We start from the raw sequence: 14,950 nt of genomic DNA on the forward strand, positions 1-14,950 counted from the left end.
CTATGTGAGCTCAAATCTCAGCTCACTTATCTTGGCCCAATCACTTAACCTTTCTAGAATTCAGTGTTTTCTTTTCTTCTTCTTTTAAAATTTGTACTGCAGTAGTTGCTTTACAATGTTGCGTTACTGTCTGCTGTATAGCAAAGTGGATCAGCTCTACGTATACAAATATATCCCCTCTTTTTTGAACTTCCTTCCCATGTAGGTCACCACAGTGCACTGAGTGGAGCTCCCTGTGCTATCCAGTAGGTTCCCATATCTGCTTTATACATGTCAATCCCAATCTCCCAACAGAATTCAGTATTTTCATCTGCCAAGTGGTGACAAGGTGCTTACCTATGCTGGTGATTTTAAGTCTCTCCCTTCTCAAAGGATTGTTTAGAGCTGATTTGAGGCAATTCAGCTTCCAACAGAGCTTGTCCCTGTTTAACTCTGAATCTGAAATTGAAGTGAATATGTTAACAGAACAGATTACACAACACACAGCTCGCTGGCCCGAGAGCTCAGATCTCCCTGGCAGCTGGCAGCTGGTTCGGGCCCCCTGGGCAGAGGGACTGGCGGCTCAGCGAGACTTGCTCCTCCTGACTTTGACCACATGAGCTGGCTTTCCCAGCTCTGACTCCTGTGACGTCTTCAGTTGCTTCCCACTTGCTTTGGTACCAATTTCACAGGATATTAAACTTGCTTAATAAAGTTGTCTTATCCATCTGGTGCTTAGCACATAACGATATTTCTAAATCTTTTGTATTCTCAGGAAATAAGAATAATACTTTGAGTACCAGATGCTGCACTAGCAAATCATTTTTATACATGCATACGTATACAATTACACATCATAGGCACGTACATGTGAGTGCATGCGTGCTCAGTCGCTCAAGTCCTGTCTGACTCTTTGTGACACTATGAACTGTAGCCCACCAGGCTCCTCTGTCCACAGAATTCTCTAGGCGAGAATACTGGAAAGCATTGCCATGCCCTCCTTCAGGGGATCTTCTCAACACAGGGATAAAATCAGGGTGTCCTTTGTCTCCTGCACCGCAGGTGGATTTTTTACCGCTGAGCCCTATGTACTTACATATATACACAGAAATATATTTTATTTATGTTGACCAACTGATCTCTACAATTGCGCTTTAGTAGATACAAACCAAAGGACAATCAAGGATATAATTGATTCATTAGAGACTATACAGCTAGTAAATGGTTGTGTTATCAACCAGGGTTCTTGGCCTCCTTAATCAATAGAAATTGATCAGAGGCCAGACAAGAAGTTCAGACAAGGTTTTGTTGGGGCCCCTGCTACAGCAGGGGGAAGGGGGACAAACAAGAGTTTCCCTTGCTTGGTCGCTCCTTAAGGGGACTGGCGAGCTTGTTCCTTATATGCGAGTGAGGGCAGGGGTATGTCCAGGGGTGGGCCAGACAGGTGGCTTAGGTGTTTTGCCTACCGCTGTGTACAGGAGGCATGCACAGTACCTTGTTTTTGCTCTAGGTTTTTCAAAAGTGGAAGTTGGGTTTTTTGGTCTCTTCATGTCTTTTGTCCAGAATTGGCCCCAACTGCACATGTACCAACTCAGCTATTTTTAGTCGCATACCGTTTCTTTGTATTCTGTTGTCCAAAGAGAGGTGTGTTCAGGTCCAAGCTTTGCAGCATGGCACCAAAGGGTCCCAGGCTCCAGCCTGTCTCAACTGAACTAAGATTCAAAGCCCAACCTGCCAACTCTAAGACTCTTTTGACTGTAAACCATGATGTCTATATAACACCTTTCATGTTCTTCAAGATATCCTCTGAAAATCTGGCACATAAACTATTCAATTCAAAGAGCTAGCTGGCCCTGGCCAACACAGCAGCCACTGGCCACATGTGACCAGTGAACACCTGAAATGTGGCTGGTCCTAACTGAAGTGTGCCAAAGTATAAAATATACACCAATTTCTAAGACTTCCCTGGTGGCTCAGATGGTAAAGAATCTGCCTGCAATGCAAGAGACCTGGATTCGATCCCTGTGTCAAGAAGATACCCTGGAGAAGGGAATGGCAACCCACTCCAGTATTCTTTTCTGTAGAATTCCAAGCAGAGAGGAGCCTGGTGGGGGACAGTCCATGGGATCGAAAAGAGTTGGACACAACTGAGCAACTAACACTTTTCTAAGACTTAGTACAATGAGAAAAATATGAAATAGTTCATTAATAATTTTTATATTGACTACAGATGAAATGATCATATTCCATACATATTGGCTTAAATAAAACATGTTATTAAAATTAATCTCACTTGTTTCTTTTTGGGTTTTTTTTCAGTGTGGCTATTAGGAATTTTTAAATTCTGTATATGGCTCATGCTATAGAATTTTATCTGTTGGACAGAGCCAAGCTAGACCATTGAATTAACAGAGACATCTGTGAGTCAATAGAAAAAACACTGGTGGAAAGGTTACCCTGGTGGTCCAGTGGCTAAGACTCTCTGCTCCCAGTGCAGGGAATCTTGGTTCGATCCCTGGTCAGGAAACTAGATCTCACATGCTAAGAGTTCAGACGCCTCATCTAAAGATCTCGCATGCTGCAACGAAGACTGAAGATCTCACGTGCTGCAACAAACACCCAGCACAGCCAGATAAATAAATATCTCCACCAGAAAAAACACTGGTGGAGAAGTCAGGAGACCTGAGTTCAAGCCCTAGCTTTGACATCATCTAGTTGTGTGGCCTTAGGCAAACCTCTCACCTTCTCTGAGCCTCAGTTTCCCTTTTTTAAAATGAGATCAGATTATTTCAATGTGTCCTTCCACCCTGACAGTCCAAGTTCATACCAGCAACTCTCTCAGCCCTCAGCACTTACTAACATCTTTTCTCAGCCCAAAGTTCTATCTGCTCTACCTCGATCATAAACTCCTTGAGGATAGAATTTCTCTGTCCCCCAGCTCCAGTCTCACTGCCCTGCAGTAAGCATACAGTAGGCACTTGATCATAACCTGTTGGTTTGAAACTTGTTTAAAGTCTATTATTAACAACCCCTGCCTGCTTCTTTTTCCTTTCTCTCTCCACTCCCCCGGGCAAACCCAGGATTTCTGCAAAGATTCACATATTACAATTCCAAGGAATGTGAAATAAGAGTGTAGTTTAGCGAAATTTAAGCAATTTGTTACTCAACATGCAACGGTGAAGTATAAAGCTGAAGGGTGGTGTCATCTTCTAGCTCAGGACTTGGGATCCTACTGGGATCATCAGAGGTCACAGAGTACAAACAGTGGACGAGTTTTTGCTCTATTTTCACCCACGTTGAATAGGCCTCCCAAGTCACACTGTCTGTTATGAAACAAATTGTATTAAAATTAAAACCTGAGAACAGGTGCAGGGCCTTGACCATCTTGATATCTGCTACACTCAGGCATTCAGCAAATGGGAAAATGTAAAAAAAAAAAAATATATATATATATATATGCTGGCAACAGAGAGCTAAATAGAAGCCCCCAAACAAGCATCAACTTCAGGAACCTGGGCTGAGTGAAGCCGTCATGAAGGGCGAATGTAAACTGAACCGTGATCAGATGCCAGGGCCCCATGCTAGGATATGTGGCATTTAATCTCCTTAACAATGACGTAGGTTACTATAATAATGCCCTGTTCAGTTTACCTTGGAAATTGGTTCATTTCAAAAATGTATTTTAAGCTTGTACTGTGAGTCAGACACTGCTCTAGGCATTGGGGTCTACTGTAGTCTAATGAAAGTCTAAACAATCATTTTAATCCCACTCCAAGATACATATCCAAAACAATAGAAAACAAGGACTGAAACAAACTTGTACACTTTATGGCATCAGTATTCACAACCACCAAATGAGGAAGCAAACTAAAGTCTAGATAAGCAAAATGTGTTACATACATTCAATAGAATGCTATTTAGCCTTTGAAAAGAATGAAATTCTAACACACGCTGCAACATAAATTAATCTTGAAAGCCACACCCAAAAGGACAAATGTTATACAATTCCACTTAAATGAGGAATGTAGAAATAGGCAAATTCATAGAAACAAAAAGTGGGATAGACGGTTAAGACGAACCATCTTAACCATCGAAGTTCAATGGTTAAGATTCCACACTTCCACTGTAGGGGTCCTGGGTTCAATCCCTGGCTGGGGAACTAAGATTCCCTGAGCCTCACAGAACAGTTAAAAAAAAAAAAAAAGTGGGACAGAGGTTACCCAGAGCCGAGAGGAGGAGAGATGGGGAGTTATTATTTAATGGGTGTAGAGTTTCTGTTTGGGATGATGAAAAGTTCTAGAAATAGATAGTGGTGACGGTTCTACAACACTGTGAATGTACAATGTCACTGCATCGTGCATTCACAAGTGGTTAAAATGGTAAACTGTATGTTATATACATTTTTACCACAATAAAAACATCAACCGAGAAAAGCTAACAGTTTCACATAGCAGCACGCGAATGGGGCGAGGTGCCGGAGATTAAGGACAAGGATGGAGCTATATTAGGTGGCATTATCAAGGCAGGCCTCTTGAGAGGGTGACATTTGAACTGAGACTTGATACGTGAGAGAGGCCCAGCCAAGCAGAGAATGTCCCGGTGGGGAGGATGCTGCAGGCAGAGACAACGCCAGGGAGGGGCTCTCTGGCTGTCGAGGGAGCCCAGTGTAGCAGACCTGTTGGAAAATATTCACAGTAGCTAAAAACTGTGACAATTCTGTTGCCCATCAGCCGTAAGATGGATACCCTAGATGTTACACATTCACACAACGAAATGCTATACAGCGATGAGTTAGGGCCACACACAATGATAGGGATAAATCTCACAAACATAAAAGAATGTGCATGCATGCTAACAGGGCTTCAGTTGTGTCCAACTCTTTGCACCCTTATGGAGTGTAGCCCGCCAGGCTCCTCTGTCCATAGGATTCTCCAGGCAAGATTACTGGAGTGGGTTGCCACACCCTCTAACTCGTGTCTCTTTCATCTCCTGCACTGGCGGCTGGGTTCTTTACCGTTAGTGCCACCTGGGAAGTCCCAGATGAAGGAATACATCCAAGGAATTCCCTGGCGGTCCAGTGGTTAGGACTCAGCACTTTTACTGCCAAGGATGCAGGTTCAATCCCTGGTTAGCGAACTAAGATCCTGCCACATGTGAAGTCATTCAGTCGTGTCCAACTCTTTGTGACCCTATGGACCATAGCCTGCCAGGCTCCTCCATCCATGGGATTTCCCAGGAAAGAATACTGGAGTGGGTTGCCATTTCCTTCTCCAGGGGTTATTCCCGACCCAGGGTTCGAACCCAGGTCTCCCGTATTGCAGGGAAACTCTTTACCCTTTGAGCTACCAGGGAATCCCACATGGGTGGAGCTAAAACACACACACACACACACACACACACACACATCCAGTAAGACTGTATTCATATAGAACTAAAAATAAATATAATTACACTTTGAGGATACGTACTGTTGGAAGACAAAAAGAATGCACAGTGCCCACTGAGCTGAGAGTACTTTAAGACTGAAAAATGAGACAGACAGCTCCATATACTCAATGTGTCAGTTTATCATATGACAACCTGCTCACAGAGTAGGGCTGGGCAGAAGACAATCTGGAAGCCTTCACAATTGTGCTCTATAGCACGGAGGCAAAACTGGGACAATTTTATAGTTAACCTATGGTGTGGGGAGTATGCGCTTGGAAACACAGAGTGCTTCCCTAATTCAAGATCTATGAATGGGTAACTAGGCTGGTGAGCACTGGGAATACGTCAGACAAGGTCTTATCATGGGAACAAACATAGGAGCATGGAGTCCACCTGGACCTAACGATCATGAACAATATCCACTAACTACAGAGCCCTTGACAACGAAGAGATTTACTACACAGTTCATCCCTAGGTAGGGTCAGTGGAAGAAAGCAAGAACTGAATGGGCCCAAGATGGCATCAGTCATGCTAACAGCCAGACATATACATATGTAGTAAAACTCTAAAGTAAAATGAGGGCTTCCCTCGAGGCTCAGTGATAAAGAAGTGAAAGTGAAAGTCACTCAGTCGTGTCCTCTCTTTGGGACCCCATGGACTATATAGTCCAGGCCAGAATACTGGAGTGGGTAGCCTTTACCTTCTCCAGGGGATCTTCCCAAGCCAGGGATCAAACCCAGGTCTCCCAATTACAGGAAGATTCTTCACTGTCTGAACCACAAGGGAAGCCCAAGGATACTGGAGTGGGTAGCCTATCTCTTCTCCAGAGGATCTTCCCAACCCAGGAATCAAACCAGGGTCTCCTGCATTGCAGGCAGATTCTTTACCAACTGAGCTATGAGGGAAGCCCGTCCACCTGCCAGTGCAGGAAACAGAGGTTCATTCCTTGGTCCAGGAAGATCCCACGTGCCGTGGAGCAACTAAGCCTGTGTGCTCTAGAGCCCTGGAGCTGCAACTACTTAAAGCCGCGCACCCTAGAGCCTGTGATCCACAAAAGAAGCCACCGCAACGAGAAGCCCACGCACTGCAACTAGAGACAAGCCCAAGTAGCAACGAAGATCCAGCACAGACAAAAATAAAATAAACAGAAACTTAAAAATAAAAATGAAGCAAGGATAGTATACCATAAAAGCCAGGATAGCAGCTCTCCGGAGTGCTACGAGGGCAGATAAGACGGAACTGTGATTGTGGGAGGGGCATGCTGGGACTTGCAGGGCGCTTACAGTGTTGGACTTCTTGACCTTGGGGTGGAAGAATACGTAAGGGTCCTCTTCACGATTATCAGTTACATTTTACACACGTGCACTTTTTATATAAGTAAGAGTCTGGAGAAAGATATGTAACAAATATACAACATAGTATTAAGATCTTCTCTAGGCGATCTTCTCGACCCAAGGATCGAACCTGAGCCTCTCACATCTCCTGCATTGGCAGGTGGGTTCTTTACCACTAGCGCCACCTGGAAAGCCCTCAGAATATACAAAGAATTACCAAAAAATCAATAAGAAAAAGAACAAATGTATTAGTCAAGGTCCAGTCAGGAGAGAGAAGCCACATAGTAATTTGAACAGGGAACACTTAATATAAAAATTGTTATCTAATAATATGGGACTATTAGAATAATTAATAACTAAGGTGTAAAGAGAATGTACAAGAATGAAGCAATAACTGATAAAGGCAACAGGTCTTACCTATAGGATTGAGCAGCGTGCCCAAGAAAAGAACAAACCTGGAAGCAATTAGACCTCATAAGAGATGTTGCTCCCCTACATGGTAGAGACCATTTGCTAAGATGCTACAGCCCAGGCCTGACAAGCAGAAAACTCCGCTTCTTGGGTGAGAACAAAATTCACTAGGAAACCATTTATTGGAGAAGAGCTGGGAAGCCACCCAGCAAGTGCCAAAAGAACTCACTTGGAAGATGCCCATGTCAGTTCAGTTCAGTTCAGTCACTCAGTCACGTCTGACTCTTTGCAACCCCATGAATTGCAGCACGCCAGGCCTCCCTGTCCATCACCAACTCCCGGAGCTCACCCAAACTCATGTCCATCGAGTCAGTGATGCCATCCAGCCATCTCATCCTCTGTCATCCCCTTCTCCTCCTGCCCCCAATCCCTCCCAGCATCAGAGTCTTTTCCAATGAGTCAACTCTTCGCATGAGGTGGCCAAAGTATTGGAGGTTCAGCTTCAGCATCAGTCCTTCCAATGAACAACCAGGACTGATCTCCTTTAGGATGGACTGGTTGCATCTCCTTGCAGTCCAAGGGACTCTCAAGAGTCTTCTCCAACACCACAGTTCAAAGGCATCAATTCTTCAGCTCTCAGCTTTCTTCACAGTCCAACTCTCACATCCATCTATGACCACTGGAAAAACCATAGCCTTGACTAGACGGACCTTTGTTGGCAAAGTAATGTCCCTGCTTTTGAATATGCTATCTAGGTTTGTCATAACTTTCCTTCCAAGGAGTAAGCATCTTTTAATTTCATGGCTGCAATCACCATCTGCAGTGATTTTGGAGCCCAAAAAAATAAAATCTGACACTGTTTCCACTGTTTCCCCATCTATTTCCCATGAAGTGATGGGGCCGGATGCCATGATCTTCGTTTTCTGAATGTTGAGCTTTAAGCCAACTTTTTCATTCTCCTCTTTCAGTTTCATCAAGAGGCTTTTTAGTTCCTCTTCACTTTCTGCCATAAGGGTGGTGTCATCTGCATATATGAGGTTATTGACATTTCTCCTGGCAATCTTGATTCCAGCATGTGCTTCTTCCAGCCCAGTGTTTCTCATGATGTACTCTGCTGCTACTGCTAAGTCACGTCAGTCGTGTCCAGCTCTGTGTGACCCCATAGACGGCAGCCCACCAGGCTCCTCCGTCCCTGGGATTCTCCACGCAAGAACACTGGAGTGGGTTGCCATTGCCTTCTCCAATGCATGAAAGTGAAAAGTGAAAGTGAAGTCGCTCAGTCGTGTCCGACTCTTAGCGACCCCATGGACTGCAGCCTACTAGGCTCCTCTGTCCATGGGGATTCTCCAGGAAAGAATACTGGAGTGGGTTGCCATGCCCTCCTCCAGGGGATCTTCCCAACCCAGGGATGGAATCCAGATCTCCTGCATTGCAGGCAGATTATTCACTGTCTCAGCCACCAGGGAAGCCCTGCTGCTGCTGCTGCTGCTGCTAAGTCGCTTCAGTCGTGTCCGACTCTGTGTGACCCCATAGACGGCAGCCCACGAGGCTCCCCCGTCCAGGGACCCAAAACGGCAGCCAGAGAGTGGGGAGGGAGGGGAAGGTTAAAAACTAAAGATGCCAACCACACGACCTTCCTACTCTGCAGGCTTCTGAGCCTGGGAAAAGGGAAGCATGAAATTGGATGAGACTCTGAAGTTTTTACAGAAGATTGGATCAGGATTTTTTAATTACACTGTCTGCCAAACCTACCAGGTTTTTTTTGGTGGTTTTTTTTTTTTTCTTTTTTTTTTTGGAAAATTTTAAACTTTTATATGCAAAGAGCTAGTATTGTTTCTGCATAACACAGATTCCTGGATGACCCATTCAAGGAACTCCACTTAGTCTAACTTAGTTCACCATGAGGCCAGCCTGTAAAGATGGTAAATGATGAAGCAAGGCCTCCTGGTCCTCTCCTGCATCTCCAAGTGATGCACCTTCAATTTTCCAAGGCCAATTTGTATCAATCGCCTTTCACAATTAAATGATGTTTTGTGGGGCTTTTCTCCCCCTGGGATAATTAAAGCCTTCCTCTACACAAATATTGCTTCTGCCACTGTTGGTAAGAAACTCCTTTGTAATATGAATCCCCACTGGAGATCAAGCCTTTCCATGTCAAAGAGGTGCTCATTTCACTTGAAAAATTGTTTTTAAACACCTCAAAATTCCTCCTGATTCAACACAGTTTATATTGTTTCTGTGATGCCCAGAGTTTAGAAGCATTTAAACATTATTTTTTCTAGAAGACAAATTTAGTTAAAATGCACACCGCCGCAAATGTTAAGTGGCCTAAATCTCTCCCCTCTGGCTAATAAAGGGTTCCCAGGTTGCACTCGGAGAAGGCAATGGCACCCCACTCCAGTACTCTTGCCTGGAAAATCCCATGGACGGAGGAGCCTGGTGGGCTGCAGTCCATGGGGTCGCTAGGAGTCGGAGATGACAGAGCGGCTTCACTTTCACTTTTCACTTTCATGCACTGGAGAAGGAAATGGCAACCCACTCCAGTGTTCTTGCCTGGAGAGTCCCAGGGACGGGGAGCCTGGTGGGCTGCAGTCCATGGGGTGGCACAGAGTCAGACACGACTGAAGTGACTTAGCAGCAGCAGCAGACTGTGCTAGTTGTTAAGAAGCCACCTGCCAATGCAGGAGACGTGGGTTTGATTCTTAGATTGCGAAGATCCGCAGGAGAAGGAATCTTGCTTGGAGAATCCCATGGACAGAGGAGCCTGGCAGGCTATAGTCCATAGGGTTGCAAAAAGTCAGACACGACTGGAGCAGTTTAGCATGCTGGTTAATAAACATTGTAGAAATTCCAACAGGTAAACTAATAGGAGCCCATACCATCTTGTCAGAACACACATAAAAAAGAATCCTGCTGCTGCTGCTGCTAAGTCACTTCAATCATGTCCAACTCTGTTCGACCACATAGACGGCAGCCCACCAGGCTCCCCTGTCCCTGGGATTCTCCAGGCAAGAACACTGGAGTGGGTTGCCATTTCCTCCTCCAATGCATGAAAGTGAAAAGTGAAAGTGAAGCCGCTCAGTCGTGTCTGACTCTTAGCGACCCCATGGACTGCAGCCCACCAGGCTCCTCTGTCCATGGGATTTTCCAGTCAAGAGTACTGGAGTGGGGTGCCATTGCCTTCTCCAAAAAAAAAAAAAAAAAAAATCCTGATTTACCCTTATTATTGAAAAAGAGAGAGAGAGAAAGAAGAAAACAGGCCCCAAAAGACCTTCAAATGTTCTTCCCAACCCAGGGATCAAAGTCTTTTACATCTCCTGCGTTGGCAAGAGGGTTCTTTACCACCAGCGCCCCCTGGGAAACCCATCTACCCCATACAAACACTCAGAGGACTAAACTCTTCTTAAAGCATTTATAGTAGGCATAATAACACTAGTAACAAAATAAGTGAACCAAACCTCTCTGTGTGAAACATCCCGATGACTTAAACTTCACATACACACATGAACAAAGTAACCAAAATTACTCAATAATCCCGTTTTCTTCACAGGAAGCCAAAACTTAAAGAAGTAACTCTGTGGCCTGTGCTGCTGCTGCTGCTGCTGCTGCTAAGTCACTTCAGTCCTGTCCGACTCTGTGCGACCCCATAGATGGCAGCCCACCAGGCTCCCCCGTCCCTGGGATTCTCCAGGCAAGATCACTGGAGTGGGTTGCCATTTCCTTCTCCAATGCAGGAAAGTGAAAAGTGAAAGTGAAGTCGCTCAGTCGTGTCTGACTCTTAGCGACCCCATGGACTACAGCCCACCAGGCTCCTCTGACCATGGAATTTTCCAGGCAAGAGTACTGGAGTGGGGTGCCACTGCCTTCTCCAGGCCTGTGCTGCTATTAGGTATTAATAACATATTTTCACTCTAAACTGTCCTTGAGGCCTGTGACAATGTTTACAACTCTAAAAATAGACAATAAAATCTTTCAAAGAGTTTTCAGAGATCCAAACTAAAAATCTAGAGCTATCTACATGGTGACTGATGAACTAAAATTTTAGTATTAAAAAAAAAAAAAAGTTACTTTATGAACCGTGACTTTCTGAGTCACTGGTGTCTCAAGATACCTTTGTGGGGTTTTTTGTTTTGCTTAGTTTTGCTTTGCTTGTTCTGGGCTTGAAGAACAAATATTCATTTCCTGCAGAAATGGAGGCTGGGAAGATCAAGATGCCTGCCGATGAGAATCTGCTTCCTGATCCCTAGAAGTTTGTCTCCTGCTGTGTCCTTGCACAATGGAAAGAGTGAGGGAGCTCAATGTTGTGGAACACTTCACGAAGTTTCATCTCATCCTTGGGCAGGGGCCATGCTAATCTTCTCGGTATTGTTCCAATTTTGGTTCTATGTGTGCTGCTGAAGGGAGCGCTTGGATCTCTGAGTGGTTCTCTGATCAAATGGAAAACATTAACTCCGTTTGGACAAGTTGCCACTGTGACTTCATTTGGTCTTGTTGCTTCTTGCTGGAGAGATTGTTCTCTATTCCTGTCTCCATAACTCAGAATCTTCTACCAGCGATCTTGCCCTGACTGTAAAACACTTGTTTCTTTACAATTAAAAAAAAAAAAAAAAGAGTACAAGGCTATTGGTTGGTCCAGAATGAGTTTGTCTCCAAACATGTTTTGTTAAATACATTGAGTTCCTGAGCTGACCACTGACCACAGGAATACGCCTCTGTCCTTGCCATTAATAGTTTTATCCTGCCTTTTCTATTTCCCAATCCAGGGATGTCCTCAAAACTTCACTAGGTGAACCTTACGTCAAAACACTCAAGTTCTAGGGACTGCATCTATCTCAAAAAAAGAATATGCCATTCTAATTTATTAAAACCTCATTTTACAGTTAATCTTGGCTCAGAATAACAAAAACCAAAATAGAAAATTCAGCCAAACAAGTAATTCACATGAAATCATAAATGAGCAACCATCCACCCATGTACCCACCCACTCAATCAGCCCACAAATATTATTGAGCAAAATGCCCAGGTGCAGTATTAATTGCTTGGAATAGCTCTGTGAGCCAAACAGACAATCCCTGCCCTTAAGAAGCTGCTATTATACTGAGGATGGAAAGGGGTGGACAGCGGGGAGCCGCTGCTTGGCTGGTGCTGGTGTCTCTGATGGGGGTACAATGAAGCTGCTTCTGCAGATGTAAAAAACACTGCAAAGTGGATTCAGCTGCTGCTGCAGGAAGGAACTGCCATTGCCGGGGTGAAGATCTGTAGCTACAGAGATGCTCACAGGAACAGGAAGCAAAGTGGAAGGAACAAGTCCCTTCTTCCTCCTCCATCCCTGCAACCTCCACCAGGCATTGTCTATGCAGAATCCCTGGTGGCTCAGACAGTAAAGAATCTTCCTGCCATGTGGGAGACTTGGGTTCGATCCCTGGGTTTGGAAGATCCCCTGGAGGAAATGGCAACCCACTCCACTATTCTTGCCTGGAGAATCCCATGGACAGAGGAGCCTGGTGGGCTACAGTCCATGGGGTCTCAAAGAGCTGGACTCGACTGAGTGACTAACGCTATGCAGAGTCGACAGGGACCAGCTGGCCAAGCTGAAATGTAGTTTGCAAAGTCCCAGTCCCAGCATCCCAGAGAGTATAGGAAGGTGGCTTGGAGCTAAAATAGCTTGTAACTGGCACAATAATAAACAGATAAATTAGATTAGAAGATGATAAGGGCCACAGGGGAAAGAGAAGAGCAAGGTAAAGAGGATTAGGAGAGTGTTACATATTACATAGGGCAATCAGGGTGGGCCTCATCGAGAAGCGTGACTTCCCTGGTGGCTCAGATGGTAAAAGTGTCTGCCTACAGTGTGGGAGACCCGGGTTCGATCCTTGGGTCAGGAAGATCCCCTGGAGAAGGAAATGGCAACCCACCCCAGTACTCTTGCCTGGGAAATCCCATGGATGGAGAAACCTGGTAGGCTACAATCCATGGGGTCACAAAGAGTCGGACACGACTGAGCGACTTCACTTTCTTTCTTTCTTTTCTCATTGAGAAGGTGATAGACATACCACTAAGCTAACAGTTGGCCTATCCAAGATCCAAGTGTCTTCAAGACAGTTACTGCACTGCCAGTAATTGTCCAGGACCAGGAAAATTCACTCCTTTGGGCTTTTCTTACCCAGCTTTATATTTAAGAGACAGGACTGCTCTAATTTCTCATATTTCCATTCCCAATCTTGTGTAAACAGATACTTTAAACTGACTCTCAGGGACAAAGTCCTTTCCTAAAACTGAAAGGATACCCGAGGTGAGGAATTTATCACAGGTGAAGTCATCCGGCAGGCTTCCCAGGTGGCACTAGTGGTAAAGAACCCACCTGCAATGCAGGAGATGTAAGAGATTCGGTTCAATCCCTGGGTCAGGAAGAGCCCCTGGAGGCGAGCATGGTAACCCACTCCAGTATTCTTGCCTGGAGAATCCCATGGACAGAGGAACCTACAGTTCATAGGGTTGCAAAGAGTCCGCCATGATTAAATCAACTTAGCACACAAGGACCTGGAGCAACTGAAATTCTCATATCTTGCTGGCAGGAATATAAAATGGTGCAACCTCTTTAGAAAACCGTTTAGCAGATTTTTCTAAAGCTAAATATACAGCTACCTTCTCATTCAGCAATGCCAATCCTATGTATATGCCCAAGAGAAATGGTTGAACGAAAAGACATGTAGAAGATGTTCTTGATAGCTTGCCTTGTAATGGCCAATGAGTATTGCACTAGATGACATTCATAGTCGCTAGCTGAATGGATACATAAACTGCAGCAGATGCGTACAATGGGTTGCTACATGACAGCAACAACGAAACAGACATCCGTACACTCGTAACCAAGTGGGACCCTGTGGGACCTTCCCAGGACAGACCTCCCCACGCCCTCCACCTGCCTCTTGTTAGTAGAAAAACTTTAGCCTCTTAGGCCTTCCCCAAGTTCCAACGAATTAATTTAATCAGAGAAGTAAGAAAATGCAGAAGTGAAGGAAACAGTCAAGCAAGACAAAATAATAATAGCTTAGCCAGTAAATGGAGTCAAAGACCTTTCGTTCCTCCTCAAGGGCTATAGATAATATTCTGAGCCATATTTTTTGAGCTGTTTTGCAGATACTGAAACCCCCACCAGATGGAAGAAGTACATAGACCCCAAATCAGTTGGAACCAGAAGGTTGATGTTGACTCCCAATTACCTCACTACCAACCAATCAGAAGAATGTTCACGAGTTAATCACACACCTTTCAACCTTCCTCCCTTATCCTATCTTTAAACACCTTCCTCTGAAAGTCATTGAGGAGTTGGAGCCTTTTGAGCACTCGCTGCCTGGACTCCTTGCTTGGCGCCCATGGATAACACTGCACTTACCTTCGCCACAGCCTGGTGTCAGTAGATCAGCTTTACTGATACATGGGTGAGCGGCCTCAAGTTTGGTTCTGTCCTGCACTCAACAACTTCCATGAATCGCAAAAACAGAAATATTGAGCAAAAGGAGCCACACACAAGAGCACATACCGTATGTTCGAGAACAGGCAAAACTGATGATAATAGAAGTCAGACTGTGGTTACCTCCAGCAAGGCCCAGGGAAGCTAGCTGGATACTGAAAGCATTCTCCACCTTGACCTGGGTGATGTTCATGTGGATAGGTACATATGTGAGAATCCATCAAGCATTTAGGATTAGCATGGCTATGAATTTTGTAACATGCATGTTATCCCTCAATAGAAGAAAGAAAAAGAGAAGAAAGGAGGGAGGTGAGCATCTTTTCTT

The 14,950-nt window shown here is 44.8% G+C and overlaps 1 non-coding gene across 1 annotated transcript; it reads right to left on the minus strand.

Moving 5' to 3' along the window:
• Positions 1–11,448: 11,448 nt before the first annotated feature.
• Positions 11,449–11,558, minus strand: LOC113881451. Its single transcript, XR_003508042.1, has one exon. It is a non-coding gene; the product is annotated as a U6 spliceosomal RNA (small nuclear RNA).
• Positions 11,559–14,950: the final 3,392 nt, after the last annotated feature.

The sequence above is a fragment of the Bos indicus x Bos taurus genome, chromosome 2 (genome assembly GCF_003369695.1).
Source record: "Bos indicus x Bos taurus breed Angus x Brahman F1 hybrid chromosome 2, Bos_hybrid_MaternalHap_v2.0, whole genome shotgun sequence".
Lineage (NCBI taxonomy): Eukaryota > Metazoa > Chordata > Mammalia > Artiodactyla > Bovidae > Bos > Bos indicus x Bos taurus.